We start from the raw sequence: 17,096 nt of genomic DNA on the forward strand, positions 1-17,096 counted from the left end.
AAATTATTGAGCCCTAACCATAGACCAAGAGCCGTGCAGTTTGCAAAAACAAAAAGAGAAATGGACTCCGTCCTCAGGGCTCTCCTAGTCCAGTAGGGGAGGTGAGATGTTTGTATATGATTATCTCTAATCAAGGTGAAAGAGATAAGTCTTCAGAACTCAGGAGATCAAATGTTCTGAGGTGGATATTTATTCTGATTCTGTGTTGGGTGTGTGTAAGGGTGGGGGGACCAATGGAAGGCGTATGACACAGTTGGCGTGTTGTACATGTGTCTCTGTGTATGTGGGCTCTGCATGTGTGCATGTGTTTGTAGTGTGTGTGGGGGGTGCTGTGTACGTGTTCGAGGGAGTAAGTGTACATGTATGTAGTAAGTGATGGTGGTAAGTATGGGTGTGAGGGTGTGGTAGTGGTGATGGGTATGGGTGTGTGATGATGCTATGTACGTATGGGGTGTGTGTGTGTGTGTGTGGTGGGTATTGATCATGGTGGTCGTAGAAGTGAGGAAGGGATGACTTTTAGGCAAAGGAAGACTTTTGGGGTAGATGTGTATGGTGTGTGTGTGTGTGTGTGTGTGTGTGTGTGTGTGTGTGGTGTACTTGTTATTGGTCATGGCATGGTAGGACAGAAAGAGGAAAGGCTCAGTGCCCAGTGAAGGTGGGGAGGAGCAGGCTGGTGGTGACAGGGGAGGGGGAGGGCCCAGCAGGCAGAGGAGCTGTGCCAGAAAAGGCCTGGAAATGAGAAGACTCTCGAGGGGGTGTGTGAGGGGAGGGTGAACAGTCAGAAATAAGCTAGGAGGGAGTGTTTAATTTTGATAACTGCTTTCTTATCCAGACAATGGCAATTTTGCTTTCCCCAGCTGTCCCTCTTCCTGAGCTCATGTGAGATTCTTGGTTAAAGGAGCCATTGCCTTCCCTGAGGCTCAGCCCCAGCTCAGACTCAGGCCTCAGGACAGAATCTCTGAGCGATTCCAGGGTAACTTCTCCACCTGAGTGGTTGCCCCAGACGTGGTTCCAGGTACTTCCAGCCTCCTGAACTCAGAATAGCAAAAACAGGGTCTGCTGGACTTGGGGCCTGAGGAGGTTGAAAGGCTGGAATCCCTGAGGCAAAGGTCAGAAGAAAGGACAATGCGGTCTACCTGCTGGGAAAGCAAGGGGATTGCTAGCTTCCTCATAACTCACGGGCTACCCTGGCTGGATCTGCATTTTGTGGAGCTTTTTAAAGAACAAACAAGGAGACAGATGGTAGGAGCTGGCTCCCTTTCTCAAATTTTGGTTTGCTTTTCATTACTTTTCCCTCTCTCGATAGGGACAAAGCTGCTGCAGGATTCAAAGTTGGCCAGATAAGAATGATTTATTTCCATTTCATTAGACAAGGAACACAAACTAACATTTACAGAAAGTCAGATGTTTGTAAGATACATGTCATCTTCATGGTTACCTATGAGGTAAATATTATCATCCCCATTTTATAGATGAGGAAATCAAGGCCAAGAGAGGTAAGGTAAAGAGCACGGGATCACTCCCGAACTTCTGCAGTGAGCTCCCTGTAACCAGTCACCTCCCTGGAAGCTGAGTCTCAGTCTGTGGGCCACTGAGACTGTGCTCTTTTCATATTGCTTTCAGAAGTTTAGGAGGAGGCAAGAGCCAGTGAAATGAGGGTGTGTTTTATTGTTAAATACTCAGGTTCAAACCCAAGCTCTTCCCTGTACTGCTCATATAGGTGAGCTTGGACCCTTTCCTTCCTTGCTTCCTTGTCAGATGTCCGTCAAGGGCCTATGATATCCATGTCAAACAGGGAGCTGGGAGCCGAGAACATACCAGTTAACTCCATGGTCCCAGCCTTCCTAGACTTCCTAGATTTCCTTCAGTCTGATAGATAATGCAGACCGTGAAGCAGGCAGTCATGACATAGTTGGAGAAGGGCTGTGTGTGTGGGGGAGCACCAGATATGGTGGAAGCACCTCGAGCTTCCTGGTACAGCAGCTGCTCCCCCCAGGCTAGCACCATCATGTCAAATAAATACTGGTTTTGAAGGCTTCGTCCAAAAAAGAAAAAAAAAAGTTAAGTATTTAGCTATTAAATTAACTATTTCAAAGTATTTGAATTATTATTTAAAGTTGTTTAAAATTATTTGAAGTATTTAAGTGTTTAATTATTAAGTAGTTAATCTTTTATATTAATTACACGTGAAAATGATAATATCTGGGAAATTTTGAGTTAAAGAAAATATTTTATTCAAGTTCATTGCATCTCTTCCCTTTTGCCCTTTCTACGTGGCTGCTAGAAAATGTAAGTTTACATATGTGGCCCACATTATATTTCTATTGAGCAGCTTTGCTCTGGAAGAATAAGAACATGGGATCTTAGCACAATGGTCTGAGACCATTTGCCATGTGACCTCCCCAGGAAGGCGCACGAGAGATGAGTAACATGTTCTTTCCCTTCTCATGACATGTCAGGGGCGACTGTTCACTGCAGGACCCTTGGCCCTCTAATAATATGAAAAGGGTGTCTAGTGATAGCTATGGAGCTTCTGGTTCAACCTCCTTGAGGATTCCTTAGTCTTTGGGTCCAACATCTTGGGACATAACTCTCCAAATCCTTCCTCCCCTTCCCCACCCCATAAAAAGCAGGGCTGGTGATCAAATGAAATAGATGTTGCTTAATGCCATGCCCATAGCCACCTTTGCTTTTCTTTATTGTAGCAAAAGAAAACCATGTGAAATATCTGGAGTGAACTCTGATGTCCAGTATAGCCATTGGATTAAAAGAGAAGACTCTTTGGACTAACGATAAGGTCTTTTTCTACATTAGATTCACGAAACTGGGAGAAGTCTTGGGAATGGACTAGTCCCATTCAGATGCCCTCTCTTGGGAAAGTGAGGCTCTGAGAGGCTAAGTGGCTTGTCTAGGGCAGCAGAGCCCGCAGAAGTGGGTGGGTTTGGAACCCAGTCTTCCCCCAACCCCCAAAATGCCACACTATGTTGTCCATTCTTCTCTGAGATGCTCCCTTTCCAGCTCCTTTCTCCTTCCTTGTTTGGTCCTTCATCCTCTTTGGCTGCCTTTTCTCATTGATCCAGTGTCTTCCCTTTAATATACAGGGTGGCAGAAGTGGGAGTCAAAAAGATCTAGACAAGTTCGGGGATGGGCAGAAATTAACAAAACAAAATGGAACAGAAAAAAGAAAAAGATATTTTTAAAAAAGATTTTATTTATTTATTTGACAGAGAGAGAGAGCGAGAGAGCGAGGGAGAGAGCGCGTGCCCAAGTAGGCTGAGGCTCGATCCCAGGACCCTGGGATCATAACCTGAGCTGAAGGCACACATTTCACCAACTGAGCCACCCAGGCGCCCTGAAAAAGACTTTGAATAGACACTAACAAATGAAGCCAAGGAGGCTTTCTTGGCCTTAACAAAAGTTCGAGTGTAAAGGCAACATGGGTGTGTATGGAGGAGCAAAGGCTCGGAACCACAGGCTCAGGGCGTGAGGCCTGGCCCATGCGGCTTTGGAAAAATCTTAGCTTCCTCATCTTTAACCGCCCTCCCCCAGCTGTGCTGAAGAGCGAATAAGGCCGTATTTCTGAAGGGACTTGGGGATCAGTAAAGCACCACCCCAGCAGCAGTGACTGGCCCTCACGGGAGGTGGGAGGTGGCCTCCGTGAGAGTGCGACGGTGGCAGAGCCATCAGGCTGCCAAGCAAAGCGGAAGTAGAGCCTGGAGCCTGGAGCGCGGGGTGTGGCTTGGCGCCTGTCCGCCTGCTTCTGGGGTAATCGCATTTTAAGAGGGACCTTGGCAACCTGTTGTTGTTCCAGAGAAAGTCCTAAGAATAGCTTAGGGTCTGAGCATCACGACATATAATGGGTGATTTAAGGATTCAGGGGATGTTTGGCCTGGAGGGGCGGGGGAAGAGGACGGGGTTGCTGTTCTGAGATAAATGCGCGCTGTCCTGCTGCAGGGGTGCGGTGTACTGTGGGTTGCTAGGGGCCAAGCCGGGGCCCAGGGCTTGGGAGTCCATGGGAGGCAGACTTGGGTGTAATAGGAGCTTACCTAAGGCTCAGAGACCTTCTGGAGGTGCTCCCTGGAAAGGAGGCGGGCTGCCCACCGAGGGAAGTCTACAGGCAGAGGTGGCCATGCACAAGACAGGGGCCATAGAGCTGAGACCTGCTCTGGCTGAGAGGTCAGACTCGGTTCTCTCTGCGACCCCTCCAGTCCGAGACCACCGTTTCTCCTTCGAATCTCTCCCATTTTTCTTTCTGTTCTTCATTGCCACGTTGGCTCTCTTTGACTTTCTGCTCCCTCTGTGAATGGCTTGAAGATTTTAGATTCAGAAATAGTTCGATAATAATTGATAGTCTGGTTTAATGGAAAGTAGGACGGAAGAACATCTAAAAACAAAGGCAGTTTTGTTACTTTTAAAGGCACACAGTAACCTGTTAAATGAGGGAAGGAGCAGGAACAGGGTCACATGTGTTAGAAAATCTTGTAAATGCTAAGGCAAATGGCTTATTTTTCACTATTGTTTAAAATGCAAACACAACTGCTAAGGGCCTTTGTTCTTGAATGGACCAGAATTTTCCTTGTTTACCCAGTTCTTTCCCTAGCTATGGAGACTGGTAAGTGTTATAGCGGGGCGGGTGAGACTGTAGCCAAATGTCCCCAGTTGAGTGGCCGTGGAGCTATTTCCAGAATTTTGTCCTGTCCTCAGTAGCAATGATGCCTCCACCTCACAGCGCCCCACCTCAAACACCAGCACCGTCATTTCAGAAACCTCCACCTAGACTCCAGGGCACAAAATAGAATTCGGCAGATCCAGGTGGAAAGGGGAGGGAGTGGGTAGGAGTGAGTAACATTTTGGTGAGGTTCCCTGAGGCCAGAGTCCTTGCCCAGCCCTGAGGATGACAGCAGGGACCCCGAGAAGACAGACTTCAGGACCTGAGTTCTGGGTCTTTTGGAACACTGTTGGTTACTTGTGGCAGGAAGAACCTGGAGAGGCAACGACAATGGCTCTTTGGCTCCTGAGACTGGCCAGTCATGCCAGCCAGGCTGGCCAGGGCAATGGGGGTTGCAAAGGCAGCAGAGGCCGATGACCAGCCGCTGGGCAACCATGGCCTCCTCCTCCGGAAGCTGCCGCACCATTGTAGGCCCCTATCTTGTAGGCTGCCAGGTTGAGCCCCCACCTCCTTGCCTCACCCTGCCTGGGTGTGACTTGGAACCCTTGGCTGCAGACGGCTCAGCCTAGAGCTGAGCTGATGGACCTGTTGTTGGCATCTCTGTTCTGGGGTGAGGGGTCAGCCCACTCTGATGTGCAGTCCACAGCCTCGCTTCTTCCCACATCTGTCTCCTCTCTGTGTCTCTCCTGTCTCACGGTGTTCTTCCACAGGCTCTGGTCTCTGAGCTTTCCTGAAACGCTGGCTTGGCTCAGTCCTCCCAGATGGGTCCTGCCCTCCCCGCAGGTTGTGGCGCGGTGGGTGTGAGGGTCTATAGACCGACCCAGATTCGAGGGTCCTACTCTTAGAGCCCAGGATTCAGGAGGTCTGAAAGGGCCCCAGATCCAGACCTCAGGTGTTTCTGATGTTAGCAGTCCCTGCCCCCCACCCCTTGGAGAAATACTGGTTTAAAGGAAAGAGCGAGAATTTGGGGATTTGAGAGAAGAACTGAGATACTTATTATGTTACTTGTTGAGCAAGTTAATGACCCTTTCTGAGCCTCGGTTTCCTAATCTGTAAAATGGCTCATTGCTTCATAGGGGAGTTTTCACATATCAATGAAATGAAGACTTTGAAATGTCTAATAAAGGCTTATTTAATAGGATTTTCAGCTTCCTCTCCCCATCCTGCAACACCAGGAAAGGGGCAACAGAGATTTTCCCTTCTTCCCAGTCCTGGCCTATCAGTGCAACCCCTGGGAGTGGGCACCGGTGAAAGGCCGCGGAACAGTGTAGAGGAGCCTGCTTGTCGCCAGCGCCCTGTGGCTGATCGGCCGATCCTGATGTCTCGAGCAATGACTTGAAAAGAAACCACCAGGAGGTCAGGGGTCAGCTGTCCACTGTCATGTTTATTTGTAGTAAACCGCAGAGGGAAGACACACATACACACAGTACATTACAGAAGTCCACGGCACTCTGGCAGGAGGACAGGCAGGATGGAGCAGGCAACCACCGTGACAGAGAAGCATATCTACGGGCGGAGGAGGCAGTGGAGATGGACGAGTAAGGAGCAAAGGATCTGGACCCTGGCACTGTGCCAGCCAGTCACTGCCTCGGTCTCGGCAGGCAGAGTCTGTGATTATGGGTCACACCACAGGTGAGGTGTGTTAGGACCCTTAGCTTCAACCTATGCCCAGGGTGACCCCCAAACACTGAGGTCTAGCTAAGTTCTCTAAAAGGAAATGGTGCTTTGTCACGGGTGGGAATGGAGTCTCTCCGAACACACGAGCAATGAGAAAGGGTAAAATAGGTTTGAGCCACAGAAGGGAAAATGTTTACACGTCAGGGATCGAGTATGTGTGTTTGTATATGTCTGTGTGTGTGTGTGTAAACGTGGAGGGCTTCTCAAAAAGTTTCTTTGTAAGGTGTTGTTGTTGTTTTTTTTCATGTTGGTCCCCCAAATCAGCTGGATTTCTGAGCATGATCAATCCTTAAGAGGGAAGGGAAGATTCTTTAAAGGGCTAAGGGTAGCCCTCCAGGGTAGCAGGGCTGGGGGAAGCCTTGGGCCTGGTGGAAGACCCAGAAGAACAAGGACCCTGCCCCCTCTCCTATGGCCGCAGTGTTTACTCCAGGTAAAGGCAAGATCGTTGAAAAGGGAAAGTCTTTAGAGCCCCCTTGTTTGATAGATGGAGAAAGAGAGGTCCCAGAAGGACATGTCCAAGGCCACGTGACTGAGACAGCACTGTGGCCCACTCCCCATGTTGCTCTTGTTTCCCAGGCAGGGTTTCATCTCTCAGATCGTCCTGGCACGTGGGATGGCTCCTTCCCCAGCAGCCTGTACAGAACAGTGGCCAGACTTTTCCCAGATAGAAAGGTCTAACTTGTTTCCTGCAGAGAGAGAAAAGCATCTGTCAGAACCCCTCTAGCAGTGGCTTCTTTGGGACTATGCTTACTGGCTAACAATAACACTTGCCCAGAGATACCTACCAGGAGTAGAGGCTGATGGTACAGAGAGGTACAAAAGGTTACTTGTTCCCATTCTGTGCAAGAGGGCAGCTGTGCTAGAAGCTGGGTCAGCAACTTGCCATTAGACCCTCTTCTTTTTAGTTGGATCTCCTGCCTCTTGCCATCTGAAGAAAGGAAGAAAGAACATTCTGTAGGTTTTACAATCTGCCTCCTTGCCCGGTGACCTACTCTCTAGGCACACGGCCTCCATCAAGAGTGTGAGCCATCTCGGCAGGTTCACACAGATCCAAAAGGGCCATCAGGCCCTGTCCAAGGGTAGACCTGGCTTGCCTCCTTCCCAGAGGCTGGGAAAAATGGCTTTGGAAAGGAATTCTGTATATGGTCACATTGGAACCAAGGTTGGATGATGCCCATTTGAAACTCAGCTACAATCAACAGACCACAGACTTTGTACTCCACTGCCTACCACCTCAGCGTGCAAGGCTGAACTCGAGGACATCGAAGGGAGAGCCTTTCCAGCAACAGGGGGCTGATTCTCGAACTTTCTGCTCAGTGGACTTTTTGTATTAATTGAGATACTTGATCCAAAATGGCGACTCCAGTAGGATTACGCTTGTGGGTTATTGCTTAGTCTGTTTTTGTTGATTTCAGAGAAGTCAAACCCACCTCCCTGCCCTGGCCTCTGGTCCTCCCTTTGCTCCTGATTCTGTTGTTTTCATACTGAAGCTAATACCCTCTGGTCTGGGATGTTCAGCTATGGTGCTCTCGTTAAACTTCCCAATGGTTCTATATCCACAAAGGTGCTCTATGCCTGAGATGTGACTCAAAAGGGAAAGAGAAAAAGAAGTGTAGTACCGAACAGAGGGGTTTCAGTTAGACATGGGAGATAATTTCTGGATGGGAGAAGCTGTGAGACACTCAAATTACATCCTGAAATCAAGCTCTGGACTATGTTCTCTGATCTTCCCTGGGCTTTTTCAGCACAGCCTTGCCTGGAGATAACAAAGTGGGCAAGTGTCCCCTTAAGATCCCTGTGATCCTCTGATTTTATGTATGAAAACTCTAAAAATAGCATCACGGGAGAAAAGGGAAGAGAAACATCACAAGAATAAAAGAAGAAAAAGTGGAAGAAGTAGGCATTGGGGGTGGATGGAAGTTGGGAAAAGCAGAACGCAATGGGAAATGGTGGAGAAAAGGCAAGAGAACTGTGTTGAAACAGGTTAAGGACCCTTCTAGTGCCTGGCAAACAGACATTGGTTAATAACACAATATTTATTTTATTTTTTTTTAAAGATTTTATTTATTTATTTGACAGAGAGAGATCACAAGCAGGCAGAGAGGCAGGCAGAGAGAGAGAGAGGGAAGCAGGATCTCTGCCGAGCAGAGAGCCCGATGCAGGACTCGATCCCAGGACCCTGAGATCATGACCTGAGCCGAAGGCAGCGGCTTAACCCACTGAGCCACCCAGGCGCCCAACACAATATTTATTGATGGATAAATGAACAAATGTATGAACCACCCTCTCTGGCCCCATCTGACAGGTGGGGAAGCTGAGACATAATCTGACACTTGCCCATGTCCCTACCACTCCTTGGTGCCAGGCAGGAAATGGCGCTGGCCCCAGGAGAGGAGCAGAGGAAGAAGAGGGCATATCCCCACTTGCCTATGGGTACAAAGCACCCTGGGTCATGGCCTGTGAGGCTCAAGGAGGAGAATGAGGAGGCCCAGGCTGAGCTTCTCTGTCTGTCTGACACTGCCCTGAGCTGCCCAGGCCTGGAGTGACTGGGGGCAGAAGGGAGCCCATCACTGCCAAGGGCACCCACTCCTCCCCCTCCTTTTCTTCTCTCAGTGGCAGGAGAAGAACCAAGCCCCTTCTCTTGGGAGCTCTGTAAAACATTCCCTGACTTTGGACGTTGGTTTCATGGCCTTCCCTTTCTCTCTCTCTCTCTCCCCCCTTCTCTTTGACTTTCCACAGTGCAGTTCCCCCAAATTCCCCAAGAGTTTCTTTCCTCCCTCAAGACAACGGCCTCTGGGAGAGGAAGGGAGTTGTCACCAAGTCATCGGAGGCAGGATCAATTTTCTGCAATGGGAACACTTGAAAGACCTCCATAAATGTTCTGTTTCTTCCTCTGGAGGAAGAGGAGGATTTCCATTTTATTTTGTCTCTCTCTGCCCTAGACCTTGCTCGCAAACATCTCAGAAGGGACATCAGACAGGGAGTCCTCTGAGATGTCAAGGCAGCTTCGGCCCTTACGGCTCTCACTGCTCCTCCGGGGTGACTGAATGCATATGGGCTCCGCAGAGACAGAAGCTGAGAGAAGGGATAGAGCCAGTGTGAAGGGGCTTGACACATGCCGGTGGATTCCGTCCTTTAAATACTATTTCTGCCCCTCGGGAAAACTCCACCAATTTGAATCACTGGGATTTGGGAAGCAACACTGCGCTTCCTTCTCCCTGCTACAAAACCACTACTGAACAGGAGTACAAATCAGCCTCTCTGTTCTGAGGAGATAGAGAAGAGAAAAATCACATTGCCTAGACAAGGCAAATGCGAGCATGCTCCTGGGGAAGGCCTGCCAAGAGCTCTTATATAAGCTCCAATGAGCTCATGTGTTTTCTTACCCATCAGCGGATCCTGGGCTTGGGCTTCGGAGGCCCGGGGTGAGGCTGGAGGAGGGAGCTCAGGAGAGACTGTGTGCTTCCAAAGAGGGGGCGCTCTGGGAAGAAAACACATTCCTACTCTCTGGAGGGTGGAAAGGATTTTCATCGCCAAATCAGTCAACAGAGACTTGCCTTCCTTATGGCAGCAATGTCATGGAGAAAGAAGGTGGTGCTTGTTCTTATGAACCCCATGGTGTGGGGGGAGGGGGTAGTGGGGTGGGGTGCTTCTTCAAGAGGTAGAAGTGCCCTGAGGGTATGGATAAGGAAGCTTTTCCATTGGATGCGTGGAAAGCCAAATGGGTGCTCAGTTAGGTCCACCAGCCACAGACTGGGTATCAGGCCTTGATCTCCAGTTGTTGAGGCCACCTAGGCTGTTTTGAATAGGAAATGAATTTCATTTATTGACAGAGACAGGCTGAACATTCTGGAACCTGCTGTCACTCATTCTGCCTGCTTCTCTTTTGTTCGGCAGAATCACCGAGCCGGCAGACTTTTGCAAGCAAACTACCCAACCACCTTGCCTGCCATCTTGTCCACAACATTTGCAGTTAGTCTGCCCTGACCCCAGCAAGGAAGCACAGAGCAAGTGTGCCTACTGAAGATGCTATCTTACCCTGCCTAAGTGAGCCAGCGCTTCTCAACCGAGCTTCCCAGATGTTCTCCTGGGAGTTGATGTACTTCCGGTTCAGTTGTGCCCCAGTGGAGGGGGAGGACCTGTCTGTGCATCTCAGCAGCTTACCGCCACCCGCCGCCCCGCCAGGTCTAGTGCCATGCTCATCACATGGTCGGGGCAAAAACCACAACGGTCTTTTCTATGATTAAAGGAATCTGCTGATAGGATGTTCTACTGTTTTACCTGTGCCCAGTCATTCCGTCATTACCAACGTTTTAAACTATTTTTCTTTCAAAAAATAAGAACATGCAGTATTCATGTAAATTTCTACCTCCACACAAGTGCTTTGTGTTTTCTCTCTGGCATCATTAGTGTGTAAGACTTCCCCATTCCCCGCTTCGTGTCTTTTGAGAATTTAGTTAATGTGCTGTTGCCTTTCCTCTCTCTATATCAATCAGGAATGTTCTAAATACAGCTAAGACCTTCCTTGGGTTCCACCCAAAACTTACTCCTCATTAATTGTTAGAGTGATGTCCTGATTAACTTCTATTTGGGACTGAGAAATGACCGAGCTTATGAGAGCTCATAAGCAGTGCCTTTCCCACATAAGGAAGGATCCCCTATAATGATATATGCATAAGTATTTTGGTGTGAGATGTCATGACATCTGTAATTTACTTTAAAATACTTCAGTAAAAAAAAACAAAACATATGGGAAGATGGTAACGACTGCTGAATCTGAGTGACAGGTATATATGTTCTCATTATACTCATGGCTCTGCTTTTCTGTATGTTTGAAAATTTCCATAATAAAAAGAGATTATTCGCAGATATTCTAATTCAAGGAAGTATATTTAACCTGGATGGCCGTGGCGGTAAGCTTTAAGCGTCTGACAGGAAGAGGGAGGGAGGTGGGATTACTTTATCCTTTTTATCATTTTTTAATCATTATCATTTTTTATCATTTTATATTTATCCTTTTTTATCATTACTGACATGCCTGGTGGTAACAGAGTATGATGATAGAAAACCTCAAACAGCAATTTAATAATATCCTCTGTTATTCATCCCTTCCATGGACATTCGTTGCTCTGAGTTAAAAGATCTAGTTAGGGGGCGCCTGGGTGGCTCAGTGGGTTAAGCCGCTGCCTTCGGCTCAGGTCATGATCTCAGGGTCCTGGGATGGAGTCCCGCATCGGGCTCTCTGCTCAGCAGGGAGCCTGCTTCCCTCTCTCTCTCTCTCTCTCTGCCTGCCTCTCCGTCTACTTGTGAGCTCTCTCTGTCAAATAAATAAATAAAATCTTAAAAAAAAAAAAAAGATCTAGTTAGTTCTCAGTTCTTTTACCTCAGAGACTCAGGGAAACAGGAAATATTTACTAAGAAAATTTTTCTTTTCTTGAAGATCATGCCATTTTCTGGTAACCAATTGGTACCAGTTTTCTTAAAAAATAAAAAAAGACCAAAAAAATTCATTAATTATTTTGAAACTACTCAACAGAAAATGCACACTCTCCGGAGTCTTTTTCTGGATTGTCATTTACATTGTGAAGTTTAGAAATTAATTTCATTTTGTCTTGTCTAAGGAAAAAAAGTACTTCACTACCCCTCAACTTGTAATTCTTGTTAAGTTTTCATTTTTAAAAGGATTTTTTGGGGTTTTTTGTTAAGGAAAAAGTTCAAAAAAATTTTTTGCATCATTCTAGAAGCAGTCTTTTTACCTCAAATTATGATTTACCCAAAAGATTTTTAAAAGGATGTTTTGGAACTCTGTTCCACCTTTACGTATTTGTTACTGAATTCAGATGTTTGACTTCCTGACCTCATTTCGCTTTCTTCTGGTCCTTAATATGGTCTCTGTATCCTTTAAGGTGATCTTTCATACTATATGAACACCCTGATCTGGTGAGTTCTTTACCAGCTGCCATTGTTGACTGTCTGCCGTCTGAGCAAGGTCCTAGGACCAGGCCCAGCTGGCGCCTTGGAGAGAGGGCCTAAGAAGAAAGGAGGGTACGGTGCGCACGCACCTTCCACAGCCCAGATCCGCTCCTCCTCCATGGGCCTCTGCGGCTGTTTCCCACTCCAGCTTTGTGGACTCGGGTTTTGGGTTTGACGCGGAAGTCAGTGAGTTGTGCACATGGGCTTGGTTTGGGGTAGTAAATCCCTACCCTGGTGCTTGGAGCTCTGAGGAATCAGCAATGGCCCTGCAGGCACAGGCCTGGTTTTGAAGAGGGATACTGACAGATCTGCCACGGGGAGATTTGCTCTGTTCCTCAGTTTCCTTGTCTGTTAAGTAGGGAACCATATGCCACCAACTTCATTAGAGTGCCTGTGATATTTAACAGTGGTCATCAAAGTAATAGATTTGGGACCACACAATAAATGATAGTTATTTACTAGCAATTTCATTAATGCCTGGACATGTCCATCTTCCAATTAACTCAACTTTAAGCTGCCTTAAGGAAAAAAAAAAAAAAAGATCTGTCGGTCCTTTCTTTCATTTTTGAACTATAGTGCTCAGTTCCCTTGCCCAAATAAATCTAAAAAAAAAAAAAAAAACCCAAAAAACCCGTTCTCCAGTTGTCTTTTCATCTCTTGAATCTGTACCTTATTATGCTGATCTCTTACTGTGTTGTAACTACACTTTTGCTGCCTTTTTTAGTCTTTGTCCATTCTGACCCGATGGCTAAGAAGTAGATTGCAAATATTTCTATCTTTCTGTCCAAGTTGAATTTCATTTTTTTCTGAATCATGCAACTGCCCTCCATGTGACCTAGAAAGCCCTTTGATGATCCATATTTAGCTGTGTCCATCACTCAACAGATGTCTGGGTAGTTAGAGGCCCCCATGAGCTCCCTCTACATCCTGTGGTTTCAAGTTCCCAAGTTGTTAGTTAAAAAGCTTTCATTGCCTCTACCTCCCCTTCCCCTACCCATTCCAGGATAGAGGGGCAGATACCCAGTTTAGCTATTCATTCACTTAAGAAATATTTACTCATTACCTACTACATGCTTGGTACTGGGTTATACGTTCTCTTCTTTACTTCCAACTTGCGTTTTCCTCATTTGGAGCATTTAGAGTTGTCCTCATGTTTTCTGATTATTTCTCTAGAATCTGTGCTGAGCATCCAATCATATGGTCTCTCCTAGCTGCAGGGCTTCCTGGTCCTTGGGAGACTTGAAGGCTTCCCTGCAAACTCTGGTGGCTTGCTGTAATGCACCTGTCACCGCAGCCACAGATCTCAGGATAACGTGGGCTCCATTTAAGGGAGCTGAGCGAGCCGATAAGGCCGCAGGGCTCAGCTTGCCATTCTGCCCCACAGGCATGAAGAATGAAGTGGTGGCCAGCGTGGACGCCCAGCAGGTTAAACCGTTAATTTCCCAAACCCCTTGGTTCTCTGTGTCCCTGGTTTCCCACAGAGATCCCCATGAGGAAAGAGGCCTGTCTGCTTTTTGAGCTCTCTGGATCTTCCCATTAGATAGCTTCTCTTGGCATCTGAAAGGCAGCCTGCCATTCTGTTCTCCTGCGGAATACAGATGGCCCAGCCCACGCCTATCACTAATGAGGAGCACATGCAGAGCCTTCTTGCTGGAGGCTCCCTTCAACAACACCAGCCCTCCTTCCCCGTGCAGGCCAGTCACCGTTGACCATGGCGTTTATGTCTGAGAAGGCTGCTTGCTGCTCTCCCACCCACGGAATTGAACAGAAAATCTATTAGGGAGCCCTGGGAGACGAGTCCCATTCCACTAGAATTTGAAACATTGAAGATTAAGTTTTTGCTGCCAATCTGATTGCAAAGTTGAGGTTTGGGGTTCCAGCTGTCCATGGAGGCTGTTGAGTTTAAATATGAACAAGCACTGGAAGTTCTTTAGAAGGAACGTGGTTAGATGGCTATACAGAGGTAGACCTGATAGATCAATTTGCCAGCGCCATGTAACCTCACCCACAATGATAGTAGGGTTGGGAACAGACGAGAATGTTAAAAGCACTGAAGTATAGTAGTAAAAGCATTCATTTCTGGTGAGACAAATCCACGTCAAGTCTTAGCTGTTACTACTTACTATCTTTTTGACCTTGGACAAGGTACTTTACCTTTCAATGCACCAATTCCTTTATCTGTGAAATAAGTACAATGCCCATATCATAGGCTGTTCTGAGGATTAAATGGGACAGCACATGAAAAGACCTTGACATGGTGCCTTGTATCCAGTAAGCAATAAATGGGAATTCCATTTCCTGTATCCTTTTCCTGTTTTCTCTCTGTAGCAGAAAGTTGAAAGACATACTCCACCATGATGGGACATCAAGGTGAGCTACAAACAATGGCTCCATGTAAAATTCTATACAATTCTGCTCTCTTGTTTTATCTAAAACTTGATTGATATTTGAGATGTGGGATGGTTTCTTTTTCCTTGTTATTGCAAACCAGATGCAGGTCTGATATTTGTGACTAGAAGAGTTCCACACTGACAATATGGACCCCAATAGAAAGGCAGGACCTCTTTTTGTCTAAATACTCAACCTCATTCCTTTAACTCTCTAAGCTACTGAGGGGAGATCACCACCACTAGCTGTCTGTGGAGGATGTCAACGATTCTGGTCAACCCTGCCATGTATTAGGTGTGGTTTATCTGGTTAGTACCCACTGATCCAGAAATGTCTCTGGGAGTCATTTTCATTCTTTCAGAGAACAGGGGATACTGAGGTAACCCTTTCAAAAGGAAGTAACAGATACTGATTTAACATTATTGCTGACAAAAACAGTTTCAATACCTTGTTGGACAAGGTAGATTGATCATTGCTTGTTCCCCACCCAACCAGGTCAAGACCCTTTCCCTAAGAGCGGATAACTGTTCACTCCCCTGGAAGGCAACCCCTTCCCTATTTGGCCAGTTCAAAAAGCAGGCATTACATTGAATACAAATCAACCTCTCTAGAACTGTGCTGTTTAGACCTGGTTCTGTTCTCTGGAGCTACACAGATGAAGTCTGACCCCCGGCAGCTATGAAGTGTCCCCAATCCCTCCTTCCCCACCCCAAACCCCCAGGGGGCAAAGAGTCCAGAATCTTAATTCTTGCTTTAAGGCATGTAGAGGGGAAAAATAAAAATAGTTAAATAGTCACTTAGAAGAAACTAAAGAGTGTCTTAAGACTGGAGACTCCTTGGGGCGTCTGGGTGGCTCAGTGGGTTAAAGCCTCTGCCTTCGGCTCAGGTCATGATCCCAGGGTCCTGGGATCAAGCCCCACATCGGGCTTTCTGCTCAGCGGGGAGCCTGCTTCTCCCTCTCTCTCTCTGCCTGCCTCTCTGCCTACTTGTGATCTCTCTCTCTCTCTCTCTCTGTCAAATAAATAAGTAAAATCTTTAAAAAAAAAAAAAAAGACTGGAGACTCCTTGTCCTAGAGAAGTACTTTTTGGAATATTATTGCTAAGGATGGTTACTTGTGTGTCCCTGTCTTTACTGAGAACAGAAAGAAGAAATGGTGGGCATAAAGTAGTATTTCTAATCTATAGATGTTGGCAAACAAATAAAGGGCCCTATAATTCTTTACTGTGAATTCTTAGAGTTAAGTCTTTCTATGTCTCTCCTAGAAAGGGAGCTGGTACTTGATCAAATAGCTCTGTTTTCATGGAGCATTTTATGGCTACTAGCATTTTGTGAAACATGTCTTAGGAAATTATGGTCTCAGATATGCTGTGGAGACTTAGACATTTGAAATAACTTCCTGATTGGTTATTGTTGGATCCTGGAAACTGGTGGCCAAGGAACACTATGAAGTTTCTTTCCTTGGAGGGTTGGTAGACTCTTCCTCCCTTCCCTCTCCCCTTGATATTAACATGAGGCACCCACTTGACTAGGGATGTTAAGGTGCAGGCCTGGGACGTAGGGGAATCTGGAAGTCTAGATCCTTCCCAACCCCATGATTCTATTTTTATGAACACAATTGTGGTGTGTTCCACGGAAGGTACAACCTAGCTGGGACAGGAGGTAACTGAGGATTTTGGCCAAGAGGAGAGGGGGCTAGAGATGGGAGAAGTTGATGCAATTATTTTTGTCAGGAATTGGAACCAAAGCAGCAGGAGAGAGTAAGTTTTAAGACTCTCTGGCAAAGTAACTTCCTAATCTGTCACTGAGTATGTGTAAAAAAGTGATTAGTGGGTCTCTATATTTATCATGATTACTCACAAATATGTAATTTGCATAATATATACAGCACATTAAGTACTATGTCACCTTATATAATGTGCATATGTATAATGTATATGCATGTTATGTAACGCCAGTCTGGAGGCTCTTCCAGATTCTGCCAAGTATTTCCTAATTTATTTGGCAATTTTAACATATCTTTTCCATCTGTGGAAAGAACTATCTTGAGAGGAGCTGGTCTCTGACCTGAAATATAATCATTCTACTAAGCCTATCTCCATTCTCAACTCATTGGAGGAAATCCACAAAGACCAAGCCATAATGAGATGCAACTCTCAGCTGAATAGTCCAGGGGCAACACAATGTATTGAAGACTTTCTGTTTCATTATTTTTATTGCTGGTGGGGTAGAGCCGTGGGGTGGGTGGGAACAAGTCTGTGGCATGGTTACAATCAGAACAGGATGAAGACTAAGGGACTGGATTCTGCCCTGATTTCCTGTGTGACTTTGAGAAGTCACCGAACCCTCATTAAGCTTCACCGTCTCATTATTAACATCGGGATATTAATA

General features: G+C 46.6%; 1 protein-coding gene across 4 annotated transcripts in view; it reads right to left on the reverse strand.

Annotated features, from left to right (window-relative positions):
- Positions 1 to 6,516: 6,516 nt before the first annotated feature.
- Positions 6,517 to 17,096, reverse strand: part of DGKG (diacylglycerol kinase gamma) — a 210,833-nt gene continuing 200,253 nt past the window's right edge. For all 4 annotated transcript variants that reach the window (XM_047732347.1, XM_047732341.1, XM_047732340.1 and 1 more), the window contains 2 exons: positions 7,132 to 7,274; positions 6,517 to 7,032 (listed from right to left, as the gene is read on the reverse strand). The gene's annotated coding sequence lies outside the window, so the exon portion shown is untranslated. The remainder of the gene's footprint in view (positions 7,033 to 7,131; positions 7,275 to 17,096) is intronic.

The sequence above is a fragment of the Lutra lutra genome, chromosome 1 (genome assembly GCF_902655055.1).
Source record: "Lutra lutra chromosome 1, mLutLut1.2, whole genome shotgun sequence".
In the NCBI taxonomy this organism is placed as follows: domain Eukaryota; kingdom Metazoa; phylum Chordata; class Mammalia; order Carnivora; family Mustelidae; genus Lutra; species Lutra lutra.